This window comes from Carassius carassius, chromosome 26 (genome assembly GCF_963082965.1).
Source record: "Carassius carassius chromosome 26, fCarCar2.1, whole genome shotgun sequence".
NCBI classification, from domain to species: domain Eukaryota; kingdom Metazoa; phylum Chordata; class Actinopteri; order Cypriniformes; family Cyprinidae; genus Carassius; species Carassius carassius.
Window position 1 is genome coordinate 10541365 of NC_081780.1, and position 23829 is coordinate 10565193.

At 36.7% G+C, this 23829-nt stretch overlaps 1 long non-coding RNA gene across 1 annotated transcript in view; it reads right to left on the bottom strand.

Moving 5' to 3' along the window:
* Positions 1-8358: 8358 nt before the first annotated feature.
* LOC132105758 (uncharacterized) overlaps positions 8359-23829 on the bottom strand; it is a 73710-nt gene continuing 58239 nt past the window's right edge. Inside the window, exon 3 of the long non-coding RNA XR_009423992.1 lies at positions 8359-8520. This is a non-coding gene — a long non-coding RNA (uncharacterized LOC132105758). The remainder of the gene's footprint in view (positions 8521-23829) is intronic.

Genomic DNA, 23829 nt, shown 5'->3' on the forward strand with positions numbered 1-23829 from the left:
CCATGTATAATAAATACTTAATATTTAAATGTATTATTTATTGAATTTTCAGCATCATTATATTTGATGAATAAAAGGTTAAAAGAACTGCATTTATTTAAAAAAAAATCTAATAATATATATTCTAATAATATATTTTCTTTACTATCACTTTTTATCAATTTAACACATCCTTGCTGAATAAAAGTATTGGTTTTATTTAAAAAAAAAAAAGAAAGAAAAAAAATTACTGACCCCAAATTACTGACCAGTAGTGTATATTGTTATTACAAAATATTTATATTTTAAAAACATAGCTTCTTTTTTTTCTTTTTTACTTTTTATTCATCAAAGTATCCTAAAACAGTATCACATGTTATGAAAAAATATTAAGCAGCAGAACTGTTTCCAGCTTTGATAATGAATCATCATATTAGAATGATTTCTAAAGGATCATGTGATAATGATCCTAAAATTCAGTTTGCATCACAGAAATAAATGATAATTTAAAGTATAAAAAATTTAAAAACAATTATTTTAAATTGTAATAATATATCACAATATTATATATTTTTTTCTGTATTTTTGATCAAATAAATGCAGGCTTGATGAGCAGAAGAAACTTATTTCAAAAACATTAAAAATAGTAATGTTTCCAAACTTTTGGTCTGTACTGTATATATATATATATATATATGTAGTGAAAAAAATGTAGTGAAGTGACATTCAGCCAAGTATGGTGACCCATACTCAGAATTTGTGCTCTGCATTTAACCCATCCGAAGTGCACACACACAGAGCAGTGAACACACACACACACACTGTGAGCACACACCCGGAGCAGGGGGCAGCCATTTATGCTGCCGCGCCCAGGGAGCAGTTGGGGGTTCAATGCCTTGCTCAAGGGCACCTAAGTCATGGTATTGAAGGTGGAAAGAGAACTGTACATGCACTCCCCCCACCCACAATTCCTGCCGGCCCGGGACTCGAACTCACAACCTTTCGATTGGGAGTCCGACTCTCTAACCATTAGGCCACGACTTCCCAAAAGTAAGTGTGTGTGTGTGTGTGTGTGTGTGTGTGTGTGTGTGTGTGTGTGTGTGTGTGTGTGTGTGTGTGTGTGTGTGTGTGTGTGTGTGTGTGTGTGTGTGTGTGTGTGTGTGTGTGTGTGTGTGTGTGTGTGTGTGTGTGTGTGTGTGTGTGTGTGTGTGTGTGTGTGTGTGTGTGTGTGTGTGTGTGTGTATATATATATATATATATATATTCAAAGTGATATAGTAAATGCTTGTTCATACATGACTTCCTTCTCCCCACGCCCCACTAACACACACTGTCCTTCGGTTCAGTCCAGAGCAGAGCGGTGTGCTTGTGGCATCATCGCAGGAGAGCAGAGAGGGGCTGATGACATAACTTAAGCCTGCTTTACTCCACACCCGGAATCAGCAAACAGCTGCAATTCCCTGTATTTCAGATTATGCTACATCATCATTTTAAACTCCCTCTCTTACACACGCTTTCACACGCATGCACACAAGTGCAGACAGACATACGACACGCACACGAGTATTGTGGTGACATCACTACATTTCTGCCATTCCTCCAAACACGTGGACAAACATATAAACAATGACATCATGGATTTTACCACTGGCCAGATTTTCACACAGAAAAAAAAACCGCTTGCAACCACAAGGAAGTTAGAATGTTCCATCATTACTACAAACAGAAACCACAGAGCAGAACACAAAGCCAAAACCACGGGAGCTGCCAAAGACAGAAACAGACATTGAAAGATAGAAATGGATTTTGTTTGAGTGGTGCAATACGGATAAATTCTTCATTCCTTTTGATTTAAATATAATTTCTTTTGTATTGTTTATTTATTGTAGAATAAAGCCAACATACATGACTTACAACCACGTTTTGTCAGCCGGGAATGTGGGTACATACCAAATAAAAATTCTTGGCTGCAGTTATTTCATTTAAATTAAGATCATAATCATCATTCAGCAAACAAATAATGGGATGTTTACGAATAAACCTATCACAAAGTTCTGAGACCATTAGAAAAACCTTATCCAAAAATGTACTAATAATTGGACAGTCAAAGAATGTACATATAGGTCCCCACAGTATCTGAATTACACAACTGACATAAAGGAGTAGGCAAGTGCTTCATTCTGTGTAACACATTGCATAGGCCTTGTGAATCAGTTTAAAGTGTTTCAAGTTAATAGGTAGGATTCTTGGACATCGCAGGAATACTTTCCCACATCCAGTCCCAGTTAGGTTTATAGGGGGCCTGTTCCTTTTCCCATATTGTAGTGATGGGAAGTGCACAGAAACCATACTTAAGCAGTTTATTATAAATAAATGAGACTGCTCCACAATTCTGAAAAAAAAATTCACACAGTTCATCAGTGGATGAGTGTCCAGGTTACATTTTCCACGGTACTCTGTATGTACACATTGCACTTCTCAACCTTAAATACAGAAAGTAGGAATATCCAAGAAGATTGTAACATTTTCAAATCCTGAAAGGACCCTGATTATTAAAAATATCACCCAGATCAAATACACTTTGATCAGACCATGGCTTAAAGACAAAGGGCTGTTTTCCAGATTGTATATTATTATTATACCAAATCAAGTACTCTTTTGCAAATTTGCTAGAAGCTCCAATGAATTTGTAAAAAACATAGCACAACATTTTAAGAGAGTTACCCACAATTTTATTATCAAACCTTAGGGCTTTCTTAGATAAACCAATAAATAACATATCTTGTAGTCAATGTGGATGTACAGCAGATGTGTCTATGTTACGCCAAGCATGCTGATATGCCAAGAAATATAGATGAATGTTATGAAATGCCAAACCTCCTTTGGGAGGACTTCTCTGTAATGTTTTAAAGTGAATTCTTGGATGTTGGTTGTTCCAAATGAATTTAGTTATAATGGAATTCATCTATTTGAAAAAAGTTTTATATGGAGAAAGAGGAATCATGGAAAATAAAAATAGAAGCCTAGGAAGAACATTTCTTTTAATGATTGCAGTCCTACCTTGCAAAGAAAGTAATAATGCATCCCCATCTCTCTATGTCTCGTCTAATATTATTGAATAAGGAACTATAATTTTGCTTGACCACAGCCTAAAGTGAGGGAAAGATCTGAATTCCAAAGTATGTGAATGCATTAGTAACTGTGATTGAGACGACACACATGCAGTATCACACAGCATGGACAGTGGCAATAGTACCAATTTCTCCCAATTAATTTTATAACCACTTACTTTACTAAAATCGTTGAATATTTTAAGATATTGAGAAATTGGGGAAGAAATGTTAGACAAATACAGTAAAATATCATCAGCAAAAAGAAAAATGTGGTGTTTAAAGTTGTCTATAGTAATGGGGGACATTATATGATCCTGACGAATTGCTTGTGCCAGAGGCTCTAACGAGAAGGCAAACAGCAATGGTGACAATGGGCAGCCCTGTCTTGTCCCTCTGCCAGCAGAGCACTCGAGAAACTGATCCCTGTCGAAACCCGTGCAAAATAATTTGTATAGAGTTTGTACCATAAGTATAAAATGTGGGACCAAATCCAAAACACTTCAAAACTGACCAAAGATACGTCCACTTGACCTGATCAAAGGCTTTCTCTTCATCTAGCAAGAGAATAGTACATTGATCATCAATTGGATTGGGCGTGTCTATAATATTCTAAAGACATCTGACATTATACATAGCACAGCAACCCTTTTAATATAAATTCTTTAATATTTTAAAAGGGATTATAAAGGGAATTATATTATAATTAAATATTTAATTTGTTTTGTTTTCTATTTATTTTATTTTTAATAAAATAAAAATAATACACAAATAAGATATTAATAAAAACTTGTATAAGATCTTCTGTTTTTATTCATTTAACATCAACAGTATTTAACATTTTGCATTTAATAATCATCACCATCATCATTATTATTTATTCTTTTGCAGCATAAAACACTGAAATATTACCCAAAATATTAATAAAATATATTTAAAAAATAATAAATATTTTGTGTTTCATTTTTTTTCTTTTACAATCTTAAACACTGCAATATTACCTAAAATAATACTAATAACAATAATAAAAAGCAAAAAAATAATTGTTGCATTCCATTAAACAAACATGCACTATTCAGACTATTGGATTAAATTATGATACAAGGGTTTCACAGCTATAAATCTCTTGCAGATCTCCTCCTGTTTTAGCCTTCCAATCAATCATCTCTCTTACATGAAAGATACAACCTGTGTAAGCTGTGAGGTTGTGTTTTTCGGAGCCGAATGCAGCGTATCTCACAGAGTTGCATCATTCACCACTCGATTCCTTGTCGTTGGATCTAAGGCATGGTCAGCGGTCTCTCCCTACGTACTGTGAGACTCAACAGTAGTACTCAACTCGCAGCCCACACAACCAAACATATATGTTTGCGCGGCCCACTGCAAAAAATAAAAAATAAATAACTGACCCCGCTATTGTTGGGTTAATAAATAAGTACTCAGAAAGCTAGATTGTTAACTGTATTTATTGAATGAACTAGGGCTGTGTGATATGAAAAAAAAACATATCGCGATTTCTTTGATCAATTTAGCTATTTCGATCACAATTTTGACGCACACATATATGCTTTACAGTCAAAAAATGCATTCAGGATGAATTTGAAACATATTTCCAAAAGAAAACCAATTAGAGCTTTATCAAAAAGTTGTAACGTCTCTAGAACAGACATAAGTCAAAATAATCACTATAGTAAAGGTGTAACAATATTTATAGACTTACGGCAAATAAATAAATAAATATATAAATATATACAGTATGTGTGTGTGGTGCAGAAGCAGCAGAGAGTGCGCATTATTGTAACGCGAAAGCACATTAAAATAATGCACGAGCGCGAATCTCTCCGCTTGCACGCAGATTTCCTTTTGCTCTGTCACAAAACCAGAAGAGATTGCTCAGATACACGCTGCTCTCACCCGGAGAGAGTGTGCGCATTTAAAACGTGTCTCCTCCTATTTTCGCACAAGGGGAGTCGTGGCCTAATGGTTAGAGAGTCGGACTCCCAATCGAAAGGTTGTGAGTTCGAGTCCCGGGCCGGCAGGAATTGTGGGTGGGGGGAGTGCAGGTACAGTTCTCTCTCCACCTTCAATACCACGACTTAGGTGCCCTTGAGCAAGGCATCGAACCCCCAACTGCTCCCTGGGCGCCGCAGCATAAATGAGTGCACACTGCTCACAGTGTGTGTGTGTGTTCACTGCACTGTGTGTGTGCATTTCGGATGGGTTAAATGCAGAGCACAAATTCTGAGTATGGCTCACCATACTTGGCTGAATGTCACTTCACTTTTTATTTCTAGCCTTTTACCGCGTGCAGTGTGAACGCTCTGATCCGTTAACATGGGCTCGGAAAAAAGGCGCATCACAGACAGTGTGTTAACCTGGAGTTAGGCATATGCTCAGTCTGTTCTGTTCTCGCGCTAGGCGCTGCATTCTGATTGGATCGGATAGCATACTGCGGGAGGTCAGGGCTGCGGAAAATCGTGCTATAAAGCGATTTAGAAATCGTGCGGGCTCAAATCGTGATTTTATGACGATTTCTATTAATCGCACAGCCCTAGAATGAACTGGCAATGAACAGAAAATAACTCGGACTGGCACCGCTCAGCAAAACGGGAAAACCAGATCCAGGCAGAGCTCGGCAGCGGGTAGACATGTTGACAGCATTTATGCATGTTTGAATTTGTTGTTCTGTAGCATATGCAGCAAAAATATCTCAGATAAATTGGCGGTTTATTCATAAACCAATCAGCAAGTTCGAATAGTGGAAGCATAGTAACAGTTTAATATGTATTTTTTGTTATTTAATTATATATATGAAATATATTATTATTTATTTTATTAGAAATTGGCGGCCCACCTGCAATACCATCGCGACCCACTAGGGGGCCGCGGCCCACAGGTTGAAACCACTGCTCCACTGTATTGCCCCCGAGGCTCAATGTTCCCCAAGACAGACATTCTGTCGATAGATTCTGGGTTTTGGTATTTCTCACCTTACACGGAGCCCACCCCACTACCTTCCCTATGTGGTACTTCCTCTGTAAGTCCATAGGTGAATCTTCACATGTTACATCCCCACCTGGTAGGATGTTATCTCCGTAGTGCCTTTTTCCCTAGGGTGAATAGTCACTGTCCCAACATTACTACCAATACTTTTCAGCTGTTATATTATAATGAGTATTACTATGGGAAAAGGCTTCGGCTGATGGGACCTCTGCCTCTAAGGCGGCTCTCCCGGATGTTGGAGAGTAAAGTCTTAAGTCTTGGGCATTGGAAGATTATGAGAAGGAGAGGTGCATTTGGTTGTTGACACATTGGCATGTCAACTTCTGCACCCCCATGGACTTGTGACGCAGTTCCACAGTTCAGCAGCTGTGGTGTTTAGTACAGGGACCCCTAGTGTCATACACTTGACACAAGGTCAGAGTGAATGATGTATTAGCATAGGCAGAGGGTGAACCCACTCCAGGGTAAGGCTAAAAGCAGTCAAATCTATTAGCTACAAACATCATAAACCTGTCTTTTTAGGCAATAACCACACATGTCATGTAGGCTAATAAAATATGTTTAATGGAACAGAAATTGCATTTAATGTGATTAAAATGAAATTAAAACATTAGAAATAGATAATTATATAGGCCTAACATTTCCTTGCCATGTTTATTCAAACAGTGAATAAATTATGTACAGGAATGACATTATCACTAACTTCATTCTATCGCATGTATTGTTATAATGACTGAAATTGAACACACTGCGAAACAAATTCCTTACTTATATTGTACGTACATCTGCGCTTTGTTTTTTATGATGAAAGAATTCATGGAATTCAGTCATCAAATGTGCAAGCATTCAACAAAGCTAACGAGTTTCTGCGATGACTCATCTGAACGTCTCTGATTGGCCACTGCATTCCTAAGCTCAACAGAATTGTGTGCGATTGGTTATAATATGCAACACTGTAAAAACGCCTAAAAATGAAATATGGTGCAACATAAGCAAATCTTAATTTAATGCTGCAGTCAACACTTTCTATTCATTTACACTTTTTTAGCAACAGACGTAATAGATTTAATTTGTTTGTGCAGAGGCATTTTTGTACAATTTAGTGACATGTTTGCCCCAAGCCCCCTTGGCCAGGGGAAAGCTCAGCCTTACACATGCTCCGCCTATCCATGTTGGTAACCTTCATTCCCTGATGGAGGGAACAGAGATGTTGTGTTCTTCATGTCACAACACAACAAATTGCCTCTGAGTGGGTTGAGATGCTCCTCGACTTAGAACAGAATTTATTCCCAGATGTCAGGGGAGTGGCCAGTTAAGCAAATTCTGCCCTCCTAATTTTATTGGCCTTTATCAAAGATGTCAGAGGAGTTTGGGCTACCAAGAGTGACCCCAGTGTCATTAACTCAACACAAAGTATCCATTACCCCCATCAGGGAATGAAGGTTACCATACGTAACAGAGATGGTTTTAGCGCCATAGAGAAAAATTGGAAGATCCGAAGCTTGCATCGTTTTTATGGGGTATTTGCTTTAAAATGGAAAAAACGATGTTCCTGGGGTACTTGTAACACTGATTCCAGGTATCCTGAGAGGATGGGCAATGGAATTTATTTTATTCTATTTCCTAAACCCAAATAAAACGGACCAAAATGTCCCAAAGCATTTATTTTCTGGTTGTTATACTCTCATTAAGTTTACAATTTTCATCTGCTCAAGCAGAACGTTAATGTCGTCTTGTGCTTCAGCAAGGTATCTCTGGCTAAAATTAGCTAACGTTAAAGTTAGTGAGTCCATGCTAAAGTACAAACCTAAATAGCGGACTGTTCTTGCGTCTTATACAGTGTAGGGCAAAAACAAATAGACAAAGGTCAACATTTCACTGTTTCTTCATATTAAATTGATTAAATGTTAATTTATTTAATCGTACCCTGCGATACAGTGTTGATCCAGGATGTTGTCATCCGCGATCATGACGAACGTAACATGAGACTTCTCCCACTTGCATTCTGATCTGTAAACCCTCACTTCCAAATAAATGCCCACAATATTTATTTTAAAATCTTTTTTATATCCCTCCATGGAGCTAACAAACAGTTAGCAAATGTTTGTCCGAGTTCGCAACAGAAACTAAGGGGGCGGGGCTTACAGATAGGTCAATTGCGCTGCACAGTGGCACATGACATCTGACATATGTGGCCATGCATGAGAAAAAAATCAGTGGCCAGATAGAAAACCGCATATGGGGCCTTTAAGAGCATTGGAAACAGATGCATGCAGCTCCCTCTACATTCAGAGAAATCTCTGATCGTTTGGAGCAATCTTCAAAAAGATGGGAGCAATTCACAGAAAGATTGTATACATTTTCCACAGGTGAAAGGAAGAGCTTATTACAATTCACAGCTTGACAGCTCATGGACCCCTGGGAAAAGCTGCATGGAGGAAGGAGAAAAAAAGAGAGAGAGACAGAGAGAGAGAGAGAGAGAGAGAGAGAGAGACAGAGAGAGAGAGAGAGAGAGAGAGAGAGAGAGAGAATAAAATACAGGAATAAGCACCTGAAAGAGGCATAAAGTTTTTTAAGAGGTGGAAAACAAATGGACCAATGCAGTATAGACACACACAGAGGATTACAAACACACTCGGACACACTGGGATTACAGAGAAGCACACATGCCTCCAAAAACACACGTCACAGGATTACGCCAGCACTCTTTGCTACATCCATCATGGTTTTCCAGGCAAAGCTGAGGGCATCAGCAGCTACAATGACATCATGCCATGGCCTAATGCAATCTTTCCACTTCCGCTGCAGTCTGTGATGCAACTGCATGTGCGATACGCAAATTACACACTGATCACACAGACTGAGCGATGCTTCAGAGACTGCGATTCTGAGAAATGCAAATGCTGGTTTTATCTATTTTTATCTGCTACACACTAGCTCAACTAAAAGGAATAGTTCTTGCTAAAATGAAATAAAATCTTTACAACAGTTTATAGTGACCCTGGAGTGTCAAGCTTCAAAAAGGACAGGAATTAAAAAGCACACACACTAACAAAAATTAGAATATGACTAGTTCACTATATTCTGAATATAGCCTAATACTTAAACCATTATTCGCTTTTTTGTCCCTCACACATAGCTATCGTACATCTTCATGATCAAATACATTGGCCACATTTGAAAATATGTATATAACCTGCACACTACTCAAATTGCAACATAACAAATCTGTACAACAAACATTTAGAGTTACAATACATGCAAAGTATCAGCAAATAATAAAAAATTCTAATTGAGAGCAATATGAGCAACAACAATAATAATAATAATTCAAAATATACATGATCAACAAAAACATAAACAAACATAACACCATACACGTGAAAAGAAAATATATTTTTAAGATGATAATCATCATACACAATTTATTAGCATATAGTAGACATGCACATACAAGTAATATTTATATGTTTAATACAAAATTTAATCTTATTTTGAACTAGCTTTTATTCATGTATTTTATGTTGTTCTTTTATTAGTTTGAATAATTTTGTTATGCACTTTTCATTTTGTATATTTATATTTAGCTTTAAATTGTTATTTCATATTTGTCTAAACATTATTATTAATAACATTATTTTTTTTATTTTTAAACTTTATTCATGTATTTTTTTATTCTCAAGAAGCTGGGCCCTATTCTTTGAACACATAGCTGAGGATTATTTAGAGACAGTTAGACACAGGCATGTGGTTTATTTAAAGGGACAATTTACACACTTAGTGGGGGGTCTGGCCCTACAGTGACACTGTAAAAAAATACAAATAAAAACACCGACATTTTGTTTTTCATTCCATTAAACTTCACACCAGTAAAGACTCTCTGAAACAATATTTTGTTTACAAAAACTTTACAAAATATTTAATCAAACTGTGGCATATTGGATTAGAATCACACAGTTTTTCAAAGGCTTCAAAAGGCTCCATGTCCCAGATCTGAGTTGGGGAGAAAAAGTCAGACTGACCCAGCTGACTGAAGTGGAGTTGGAAAAGTAGGTGGGCGCCACAGAGTGCTAGAAGAGCCAATGGCCCAGTCTGACAAATCACTTCAGCAATCAGGTCAAAGACAAACCGCAGCGGACATGCACACACACAAGCACACTCATACAAACTATTACACAAACTCAATTACACTCTCTCTGTCTCTCACCACGCACAGGGTGCAAATTGCGGGGGGTGGGGGTCTTAAAAGTACATATTATTTTGCAACGCTCACAAACAGAAGTTGCATCTCCCTGAGGAGGTAACCATAGAAACAGAATGCTGCTCAAACACTTTCCGTTGTGATTAGTATAAGGCAGTAAGGTGACAAAACATGACAAACACTGTCATTACTTTTAACTTTATTTGTATAATATTTAAAAAAAAAATTCTATGATAAACAATAAAGGCATCAAATGACAATTTGTGGGTTAAAATATGAACCTTTACAGGAAAATACTTACAATAAGGTTTAATTTATGAAAATTAGATGCATTAGGTACCTTAAACTTTTTCATTAATACATTAATTCATACACAGATATATAGCATGTTAATTATAATTCTAATAAAAATACAGTGAAAAAATTACCAAACAATGAACATTATTAAAACAATATTAAAATTATTAATAATCTAGATTTGCAAAATGTAAAAGTTATGGTTCATTTATTTGCGTAGAGTGCATCAGCTAATGGTAATGGGTTTATCTAATTTCTAAAAAGTAGGCAATTTAACAGTTATATGGGTGGATTTAGTTTTTTTGCCATTGAGATGCCTGATGGGGAAAAAGGTCTCAATTAATCTGAATTCACCCCTAAATTAAAATGAGTTTAAATATTCTAAAAAAATAAAAAAAACCGTGTACTATGGTATAGTATATTTAAAATTAATTATAGTATATATATGGAAAATGGTTGTTATATTGTTACCCAGTTTTTTTTTTTTTAAGTATACATTTTAATATACCAGTAGTTATAAATATTATAACCTTACCTTAACCCACACCCAAACAGAAAATGTTCTGTAGTTTTTATTTGGACAAAATACATACATACATACATACAAATCAATCAATCAATCAATCAATCAATCAAATCAATCAATCAGTAACTACATAAATAAAATAATACAAAAACCTATTTACTTAATTTTTATACAGTTTTTATAACTGATGGTGTCCCCAAAAGGAGGTTTTGACAATTTTAGATCACTTCAAATTCACACACACAAACACACAACCAATCACACTCATAAAGCCATAGCTCTTCACTTTGATTGGCAGGCAGCTTCTAAATAAGGAGGCTTTGCATGATGGAGAGATTGTGGTGTCATTTCTTCCAGAGAGAGTGAAGAAATTTACCCATCATAGGAACACAACACATACAATTCACCCTCTCTAGAAATAGCTGGAAACTTCAGGCAAGTGGCAAGTGCAGTGCACAATCTCCTCTCCTCACAGCAGGACTAAAATCAGCTCAGTGGATGAATTAAATCACGACTCTAATAAAATGCATGGAAATGTAGGGGTGCGTTTCAGTCCGTGAACCCGACTTTGAATAATCTCCTCAAACGGAACAAAACAGTTCCCGACCCAAGTGTCTGCCATTAGCAATTTCTCCTCGTTAAAAAGAAATTGAGAGATTGAGAGCAATGACATCACCACCAGTAACATTGGCTTGGAGCATCACAACGACACGGTGGAGCAAGTGTTTATGCTTTTCCGTGGCATTGAGCCCATGCAGACTGTGGCTTTTAGACTGGCTTGGTTGAGTGGAGGCCAAAACCACAGCCATTCCACAGTGGAATGAAAGTTAGCACTAGTATACTAAAAACAATATTTACTGCCATTTTGGTACACACAATGTCCTGAAGTAACTTTTTGCCACACCTGTCAATGGCGAGGGAACGGTCATGAAACTGAGGCAAGTACAGGTCTTTGTGTCACTTCACACACAGACTGTCTCTAGGTGATCAAAATCATAAAATGTGATGGGTAACAACACCTGCCATAATAATGACAAGAGGTGTTATGGATCACTCATTGTAATTTTGTTTCTCACACTTAATACAGACAAAATTCCATCCTAAAAACATCAGATGATTCCATTCCAAAAAGTAGAATTTGACAGAAAATGTGGGTTAATGGCATAAAAATGTTTACAAAAAAAAAAAGAATAAATTAAATTAGCCAAGTTTTTACAAATGTACTCTAGTCATGTTGGATTCAATGTTAATTTAAAATTAATCTAAAACTATAACTAATTGGATTACAAATAATGCTGAAAAAAAAAATATTAGATGAAAAATATTATTTCAAAATTACCGAAATTAGAATGTCGCCTTTAAACTGAAATCATGATGAAGTGCTAAAATAACAAAAAATAATAAATTTAGTTTCTAGATAGAAATATGAAAAAATTTAAATAAAAATGACAAAAGCACAACACAATTGCTAAAACCTAAACTACAATTAAAATGAAAAATAAAAAATAACTAATTCTAAATATTATTGAATACTACAATAGTATATTAAGATCACTGGTTGGTTTAATATGTTTCCAAAAAATGTTTTATATTTACACACAAATACACACACACATATGGGAGTCGCACCACATGAGATTGTATTTAATGATCAGCAGATGTTCATTTCGGACACTGCACGCACCCTGTCAAAGAATTTTCAATCTATGATACAGACAAATCCTTAAGTTGTGAACATAGGGGGAAGAGAGTTGGATAGGCGGGTGTCTCTCTCTACACCCTCATATCCCATGAGATCACCCGACTATATAAATTGAATTCCACATCATTCCAAGAAGCGTCCTCCCTCCTCTGTGACAGATGCGGATGGTTTATTCTAATTGGCACGAAAGGCAGAATTTACTTAGTGAGCATGATCATACTGCCGTCTCAGCTAATGACTATAATAGCAAGCAGACACTATGGGACTAGCTCTCTCTCTCTCTCTGAGACACACACACACACACACTCCTCCTGTAGGCCTAGCTCTAAAGCTCACATTTATAGCAGAACAGAAATAATTTAAGCTATGGTCCAGGTTGCTGATATAAGCTCCAAAACTATAACAGCTTCTGTTACCAGCAGGAGAATTTGCTAGACATGACAGGCTTTTTTTGTGCTTAAAGTGTCGAACATACATGTGTTTACTGTATGTGTGTGTGTGTGTGTGTGTGTGTGTGTGTGTGCGTGCACGTGTGTATATATATCAATTCTGTCATCATTTACTCACCCTCATGTCTCATATTCCTTATTATTCTTTGGTATTAAAGTAACATTTCTTATTATAATCATTTTGTAGAAAACAGTGCTATTTTTCCCAGAATTCATTGATGAACAGAAAGATTAAATACATATATTCACTTTTGATCAATTTATTAAAATACATTTATAATAATCATTTATTTTTAAAAATCCTATAGACCCTAAACTTTTGAACTGTATTATAGTTTAGATTATATTTAAGATAAATTATGACCTAATGGCAATCTTAGTATGAACTTGTGCAGCTACGATATAAGAGATACATTTTGCTGAACATTTTACAGTATACAGCACAAACACAATCTTTCAGCCATTCTAATAAAACTTCTCAAGCCTATTGTTTTTTTCCAGCATGACACAAATGTTATAAAGATGTAAAGTGCAGAGAGAGCAAGATTGGAAGAGGAAATATTCAACACCATCCTGAGGGAAAAGAGACGCGTAAAAACACATCACAACCACTTTTACAGAGCAGAAAATATTTCTAAAATAGTGCAGCTGACTGATGCTTAAGAAGTGAGAACTGGTCTTTTTTTTTTTTTTATATTTTATCAATATATCACAACATCATCATATATATATATATATATATATATATATATATAGCTTGTGAAAAGTTTTTGCTCCATCCTTTATTTTGTGCATTTTTGGCTTATTTGTCGTACTTGAATGATTTAGATCATCAAAAAAAATATATTATAATCACACAAAAATAACCTGAGTAAATACAAAATGCCTTTCTGAAATAATGATTTCATTTATTAAGGGAAAAAAGCTGTCCAAATCTGCCTCCCACTATGTGAAAAAGTATTTGCCCCCTAAATCTAATAACTGCTTGTTCCACACTTTGCAGCAATAACTGCAATCGCAATAACTGCAACTGGCAATGAGTCTTTCAAATTGCTGTGGAGGAATTTTGGCCCACTCTTCTTTACAGAATTGTTTTAGTTCAGCCACACTGAAGGGTCATGTCACAGTATCTTGGTCAGATTTAAGTCTTTGACTTGGCCACTCCAAAACATTCATTTTAATTTTAATTTTGTTTTTCCCGAGGCATTCTGAGGTGAACTTGCTGGTGTGTTTGGGATCATTGTCCTGCTACATAACCCAAGTGTGGTTGAGATTGAGGTCACAAACTGACAGCCGGACATTCTCCTTCAGGATTTTCTGATAGACTGCAGAATTCATGGTTCCATCAATTACAGCAAGTCGTCCAGGTCCTGAAGCTTCAAAGCAGCCCCAGACCCTCACACTACCACAACCATGTTTGACTGCTGGTATGATGTTCTTTTATGAAATGCTGTATTAGTTTTATGCCAGATGTAACGGGACACACACCCTCCAAAAAGTTCAACTTTTGTCTCATCAGTCCACAGAATATTTGCCCAAAAGTCTTGGGCATAATCAAGATATTTTTGGCAAATGTGAGATGAACCTTTGTGTTCTTTTTGGTCAGCAGTGGCTTTTGCCTTGGAACTCTCCCATGGATGTCATTTTGCCCAGTCTTCTTCTTATTGTTGAATCATGAACACTAATATTAATCGAGGCCTGCAGCTCTTTAGATGTTGTTCTGGGTTCTTTTACGTGCTCTTGGAGTAATTTTGGTAGGCCGGCCACTCCTGGGTTGGTTCACCACTGTTCCAAGTTTTCTCCATTTGTGGATAATGGCTCTGACCGGGGGTCACTGGAGTCCCAAACCTTAGAAATGGCTTTATAAACCTTTTCAGACTGATACATGTCAACTATTTTGTTTCTCATCTGTTCTTGAATTTCTTTAGATTGTGGCATGATGTTTTGCTCTTCAAGCATGCTTCAATTCTTCAGACAGGTGCTATTTAAGTGATTTCTCGATTCAGCAGGTCTGGCAGTAATCAGGCCTGAGTGTGGCAAGTGGAATTTAACTCGGCTTTCTAAAATAATGTGGTTAATCAGTTCTTTCATGATTTAAAAGAAGGGGGCAAATAATTTTTCACATAGAGCCAGGTAGGTTTGAACAGCTTTATTCCCTTAATAAATTAATTAAGTTTCCCTTAGGAAACTTTTTATGGTGTGTGTGTATTATATATATATATATATATATAACAAAACTATATATGTACTCTAACCACATATGTATATATGTAATGCTGAAATGCATTCCTTCCAGCATCATTAAACAATATTCTAAGGCAAGTTATCTATCACAACAGTTCATCAACTTTGAAGAAAATGTACAACAGTTGAAGTGCCGCCACATCATGCAGAGATATCATATTATAGCCACTTCAAATATGATGATCATAAACCTCTCAGTGATGCAAGACACAAAGTCGAGGGCAACGGTTGTTTTCCTCGTGTGACACCTTCTCATGCACGTAGAGCACAACTTTCCACAAACATTTCATACTAATGTCAGTTTGTGGTTGAAAACTTACCAGTGTGAAATGCCATAAGTAGAACAGATTTCAAAGAAACATGGAATTTCCTGCCAATTAACTGTTAAAACATTGATTTTTGTTATGATTAAGTAATATATTTAGCACGTACAGTTTTGGAGAACTGCATACAGGAATTGTGCAACAGGTCTCTACTTGTGAACTTGCGTTAAACGCCATTCATTTTCCATTGGGGAATGATTAAGTTACACAAGCTAAACTTTAATTGAGGTTTAGACCTTGTATGCTGAAGACAGCAGACTGCAACAGATTAAAGGTTAGGTCTGGAGCCAGCACCTGTAATCAAAAGATTTTTCCATTGTAAAAAAAAAAAAAACACCTCTCCTGAAATGCAGTCCAATTCAAGATAACAGGCCATTTTTGATTTGCTTTTCAATGTACTTTTACAGCACTGTAACCATTTTATGGTTCAAGAGCCCTTTTTCTGGGTCAAACTTACTTGCAGCCAGCGAACTGCATGTTAAATGTACATTTCCTGTAAAGGATTACAATAAAATAAAATAAAATGATTTTGCAAAAAGTAGATATAAAGGTTGCTATTTTCTTCTGTCACTTGAAATATGGCAGTGTCTTTCTGCCTTGACAATGTATACATAGCAAGGGCACAGAAAAAAAATCCATTCATCCCACAATGTTACCATTCCTATCCAATGGTTGAATATGAAATATGACTACAAATATGTTGGACCACATTCCTTACAAGGGATTTAATGCACTTTGTGTTACAGAAAGGCCTTGAAATCAATCAAAGGTGCCTGGCTGAGCGAAGTTAATTCCATGGTGTGTGAGAGTAGACATAGTAAAAGATCAGCAAGACATTTTCTTCTGTGTGAGTGCTGGAGAAATTTATTCTACAAGGACAACCTGTTAAAATCACGTGCCAGGCTTTATTTGTGCTCCATAGAGTCGGCCTCGGAGAGTCCAGACAAAAGCTACACCTAACAAACAAAATATACAGCCTTAAAGTACAGTCAATTTGAGTAAGCAGCATCTGTGACATTCATAAATATATGCTGGCTTGCAGCAACAATATTGAACAAATGCCATAAATAAAATTATAGCTGTTTTAAACAGAAGCAAGGAATTTTGAGGGACAAAACTGACAAATAAATACTTTGTATGTCTGTATATATATATATATATATATATATATATATATATATATACATACACAGTACAGACCAAAAGTTTGGAAACATTACTATTTTTTATGTTTTTGAAATAAGTTTCTTCTGCTCATCAAGCCTGCATTTATTTGGTCAAAAATACAGAAAAAATGTAATATTGTGATATATTATTACAATTTAAAATAATTGTTTTAAAATTTTTTATACTTTAAATTATCATTTATTTCTGTGATGCAAAGCTGAATTTTTAGGATCATTATCACATGATCCTTTAGAAATCATTCTAATATGATGATTCATTATCAAAGTTGGAAACCGTACTGCTGCTTAATATTTTTTCAGAACATGTGATACTTCTTTAGGATACTTTGATGAATGAAAAGTAAAAAAAAAAAAAAAAAAAAAAAAAAAAAATTTTTTTATATATATATAGACTTGTATATATATATATATATATATATATATATATATATATTCCAGTTTCCACTATAGACCTACTTATTATATTATACATAAATATGTTCATGTCCTGTCTCTGTCTGTCTGTCTGTCTATCTATCGATCTATCTATTTATCTATCTATCTATCTAATCTACCTATAATAAAAACTGGGTAAAGACCAAATCAAAATAAAGAAAGAAACCAAACTAGAGGTTTGAGAAAACTAGAGCAAAAATAAAAGACAGGAATTAGACTAGAGCAAAAATAACAAAAACAGAGAAAACCTAATAAACTTCAAAGAACTAAATGCAAAGCTAGACTGACAAGGAGAACAAAATATAACTACTAATATGACTAGTTGACTGACAAGAAAATCTCTTACAAGGAACAAACACAACAAACCAACAACGACATGAGGGAAAGGGGCACACTGCAGGGCTTAATGCTCAATTCCGATTTTTTTAAAAAATCGATTTTTTTGCAAGGCCGTTCACATTTCCAATTAAATGCGACCTTTTGTGATCTCCTGTGTGAACGTGAAATGACCCAGAAGTGACCCGCATGCACAGAAGAGTACTCAACGCTCAACGACGCCACTCGTTGTTTGCGGAAGTAGCTAAACGTTAAACTTGGATGTCAACAACAGTGTTGTCAACAGCGGAGCTCTGCAATATTAAAGTTATTTTCCCAACGGAGCCAGCACAATTACAATCTTCTCGTTTTAAGAAGAAAATTAAAAAGGAGGAGGAGAGCAAGGTCTTTGGCCATGGCGTTTTGTGGAGCAGTGTTAGCAACGTCGGTACAGAGAAGCGTGTGGGTGCGGAGTCGCAGCCAGGAGTGGTGGGATACTGATGTGAGTGGCTTCACTAATATAGAATTCATCAGTTTATCTTCTCGTTCCCGCCTACTTCAACGCAGAATTATGACGTTTGTAGCGTATCAATGACGTACGGGTCGGATACACGTGGCCTGGCCATTCAGACGGAGGTCACATTTCAAAAGATCGGATACGTATCGGATTCAGGACCACATACCCAAGTGGCCTGGGTCACATTTGAAAAGATCGGATCTGTGTCGTTCAGACTGTCATGAAAAGAACAGATACAGGTTGCATAGGGGCAAAAAAAATCGGAATTGGGTCATTTCAGCCTGCAGTGTGAACATAGCCCAAAGGAGCAGAGCACATGAGGATCAGGTGGACACAATCAAGTTAATGAGGACTAGACTAGGACTAAACAAGGGGGCGGGGTATCTGGAAACAAGAAGGCAGGGTAAGAGGAGCACATGGCCAACAAAAACAAAGTCAAAGCCATGTGCTCAGACACAAGACAAACAAAGACATGCTAAACAAAGACAGAACAGACATGACCGTCAAGACAAGACGCTGACACCCAGCTTCCCTACCTAGCAAAACCATTTATAAATCCATTTGAGATGACTTTTTGTTAGCTCATCGTACACAATGACTGTAATGTAGAAACAACCAGTTTTCTACTTGCATTAAATGCTGGAGACTGAGAAGAGGAATCGAAATAAAGCAACTTAGGGGAGAGCAGCGAGAAATGATCTGAACTGGCTAAAAGACAGATACCCACTCTAAATGATGAGGACATGAAAAAGAAGAAAAAAAAACAGCATGCCCCACTTACGTTCTGCATATCATTCAGGATATTAGTGTAACCTGGAACTAAACTACGTCTGCAAAAACTTGATAAACGTTAGATCCAACAGTTGTACCCTTACGCTTTAACGGCTGTATGTGTTACAGTAGCTCTCTGCATTATTGATGCACGTTTGGAGTCATGGTTTATTCAAGTGCTGCACTGAGTCATCTGCTCCACTGAGAGGGGTTTTATCAATCCCTCGTAGTGCCGTTTGGGTTACACCAAACGCCGATCCATCACGAACCAGGTGTGGACTTCAGGGAATCGTCCCTCCCATTGTCACCTCCTCAAGCAATTAAATATTGGATAAACACACACTCATAGAGCACTCTGCTATAATGAGCTGCTCTAATTTCACAGCAGATGGAAAATGTCTCTTTTCTCGCTCCCTCTCATTGACTGTAGTCAGGCTGTGGCCTAGGATCGGGCAGGCCGTATCAAGTAATTGGGAAAGGGTGAAGTGGCTGGAGACTAGCTTAACCACAGTGGAAAAACTGCCTCAGCCCTCATCAATATTGAAGCCATGCCTTCTGAAAACCAATACCAGCCAAAATATTCCATCTTGTCATTGGGAGAGCAGATCAAATGCTGTGCCTTGACATGCTAACATTGTCGCCTTACAAACGGTGATGTAAAGCCTGATGTATAATTCATTGTTTCTCCAGAGGAGGTGGTGCAGGGCTGATGGAGGAGGAGAAAAGGCCACGCAACGGAGGAGGTCAAGGAGAAGTGAGCGAAATGATGAAATGAAAGAAGTCATTTCAGACATGTCCCTCAGGGCTAATGGTCGCAGGGATGTGATAACTACAGAGAACCCAAATGCCACAGTAATTAGCAGGCCGGTAAAACCGCAAGATTAGGGCAGTAGTTGGTGTGTCACCAACGTCATACTGGCGGCAACTGGCCTTCACGTGCACGGTTTCCTCAGAAACAGACTGATCTTCATTTCCATCCACTGACGAGTGACCTAGCCGCTGCCACTACACTAATCAATAATTCAGCAGCATTCTGTAAACACACAATACATACATCATCCCAGGACAGTGTGCAAGAGTATATTTTCCCGCAACAGATGTTGTGGTTATTGTGTCATATGTCATTGCATATGTACAGGGCTGTGTGCCAGTTAGATCTGAATTGAGAGTACATTTGTAATATTTTGCATTAACTTTGAACTGAGGTAACTAGATGTTTAGGTTACACTTTATTTTAAGGTGTCCTTGTTACAGTGCAATTATGCTTTTAAGTACTGAGTAACATTAATAAATTACTATTATATGGCTAGGGTTAGGATTAGGATTTGGTTCTTGCATTAAATGATGCATAATATAGTGTTATTATTATATTAAGTACATGTAACATGTAACAAGGATACCTTAAAATAGTGTTAACAGTGTTTAATTTGAATGAAATTAGAATGAAAATTAAAAAAAAAAGAATGAAAGAAGAAATAGAGTATGTATATAGAGCAATTCAGTACATTTGTCTTCCTGTCATACAATTCAACATCCTGTGGGGCTCATGAATTAAAAATGGTTTAGTCCTTGTGGCGGATCACTGTTATACTAGATTTAATAATATTGGCCAGTAAATGATATGGTTTTTGTATTGTGCTGCACAGAATCATCTTGTAGTGCTTTATATTGAAAAAATAAAAATCTGCACATCAGAAAGCAATAGCTTAAAGGCAATGTCTGATAAATATAGTATTCAATACTTAATGTAAGCAAACCTATTCCAACTTAAAGGATTCCCCTTTTTATGATTTAATCATAGTGTGATGCACAAGGGGAATTTTTAGGGGAAGGAGTAGGAAAACAGAGAAAGAACACAAACAAGAGAGAAAATGACTGTATGTCTAGAGCAGTGTGTATCACCACAACCCTTTTTTCTTCACCAGATGGTACAATCCACTTGCACTCAGATCAGCAGAATAACCCTTAGTCACAGTTGTCCAGATAATGACCTGAGCACGACCCCTCCCCTGCTTCAAACAGCTATTATTTACTAGCTTATCTTTGCTTTCTTTCCCAAGGGGGGCAAAGGGGCAGGTGGGCAGACTGGTGGCACAGAGGGCCGTTTTACTGTAAACTACCTCCAAAAGCCCCCACTCATCAGAGGCTGATTGTTCTGGCTTCCCCTTTTCCTCCCATGAGGCATGAGTCTTTGGTTAGGATAGATTAAGCCAGAGTGTAAAGCGCTTGCGCATGTGTTTGCGTGTCATAGCAGACTGTTGAACCAACACATACACACCCATAAAGGAAAATAACTAAATAACCTCTAAAGAAAACGAGCTTCAATTTCAGCAACTCATTTCCCCGAACAAGACCTGTTTATTATCCGGGCTAAATCCTCAGTTGATCTCGATTTTATGAGCCTCCGTCTGCTTTTGCAGTGGCTCTTACAGCTCTAATGGATGTTTGGCCCTCATAATGACTCCCATTTCATAAATATCATGTGCTCCTGCCGCAGATGTGGAGTCGTTCCAGACAGACAGCACCTTCTGTGTGTGTGTGTGTGTGTGTGTGTGGGTGTACGCTTACATTAGTAAACATAGCGGCAGCATGTGTGTGCTTGTGTGTGTTGACTCAAGTTATTGATAGGGAGAGTGACTGGACTGTAAACAAGTTTGTTGATGTAATCATATTAGATCTCTGTTTTTCCTTCCACTTTGGAACTTTCAGTTCCTTTTCTTTTTACCACACAGAGATACCGCAAAGCATGAAGAGAGACCGAAGTCAGGGAAAACTCTACTCAAAATTATTCATCTTGTTCCAAACCTGTATGACCTTTCTTTCTTCCATGGAACAGAAAAAGAGATGTTTAGAAGAATGTTCATGCTGCTATTTTCCATACAATGAAAGTGAATGATGAACCTAAAAAGAATGTAAAGATACAAACAATAAAAATCATCATAAAAGTTACCACCTGTGTACTAAATTCCAAGTATTCCAATGCATTTAAAAAAATAAATAATAATTAAATTGCCATAGCTTCATATCCCCTGCTCATCCTTTACTTTCATTGTAAGCAAAACTCTTCTTTTGGTTTATGGAAGACAGGAAACAATACAGGTTTGATTTGGAATGACATGAGGGTGAGTAATTGACCAAATCAACATCATCAGGCTTTACTTGCACAGAGATTTAGGCAGACATACATATAAGGCATGAAATAAAAATTCAACCTTACATGGCTGCTTAGATAGACAACACGTATCTAGTCCAAAGTCACACGGAAAACCCACAAACACACACAGGTAGCTAGTCACAAGATCCACAATTTTCCATAACCTCAAACTCAAACCACACCGATTGGTGATTATGTCATATAAGTCACAAGGTTAAAGCTAAAGTGCATCTGAGAGTGAATCACATACACAGTATTTCCACTGGGATGGGAACTTCCACACCAGTCAGTCCACAAATGTCAGCATCATCAAAAAATACCCCAAATGCCCATGCCTGATGATTTACTGACAGAGCATTATTTACAAGGCCCAGAAAGTATTTGGACATTTAAGTCACACTTACATAATTATGCATACACTTAAATATATGTATATTTCTTTCTTTTTTCAGCATTCACATACCATATATAACACATACAGCTCTAAATTAAGACTAAAAATAAAAAAAATTAAATAAAATGACTGCATTACTATATACATAATATACAATAATAAGAATAATTGTAATTTTTCCAATACAAATGACCTATAAACAGGATATAACATTTACAACATTTGGGCTATTTCTAGAAGTCTCCAATAATATTAATAATTGGCGTTTGAAATATAACCTTTTTTATGTCATATTTCACAAATGTCATTAAATATAGTACATTTTTCACATACAAAACAATCACTGTATTAGAATATATATATATATATATATATATATATATATATATATATATATATATATATATATATATATATATATAGACATAATTGGCTTAAATTTAGATTACAAACAGCACAGTGTTTTTTTTTTTGTTTTTTGTTTTTTTTGAAGTGCATCTTCAGAATCCAAACACTTTTTAGGAGCCACTAAACATGCCATGTACACATGACTTCTAAACTACACTACATATGAACCCCTTTAAAGCTTACTTGATAACTCTTTCAGAATCTTCTGACTGGTCGGATTGTCTAATGCAACATGATGTGTACATACAGCAAAAACAAAGAAGTTGTCCAGAAGACTGAGCGGGACTGAGGATGACAGATAGGCAGCTGTTGGGAGTTGCCCAGTTCTGATGCAGAGCCCCAGGTGGTGCGGCTGACAGCTGTGGAAACATAGGGGGAATTCCCACCGGCTTTTAGGGAGATTTCCCTCCAAACTCTTTAGTACAGAAGCTTCCCAAGTACAAACACTAGGCCACCGGATCCCAGCCGCACTCATTACTGAAGGAGCCGAGTCACATAAAGGGTGTGAGCTAATTTCCAACAACTGTCATAGACGCAATGACAGATGCACAGCAGCATTCTTGACGCTAAACAACGAGAGGAATTCGCTTGTGCTGAGCTAAGCATTTACCTTATATGGAGTTGACCCTGACAAACCAGATTCTTGGCACATAAACTCATACACACACGTGCACACAATCTAGTCATTCTGAGCTAGATCATGTGATCTAAGACAAGCCAAAAGGGAGATAGGAGTGGAAGTTGGGGGATACCATACAGTGGAAAAGTCAAGCCTTGATCCAAACCCCTCTCCAAGACCTTGTAGATATTTAAA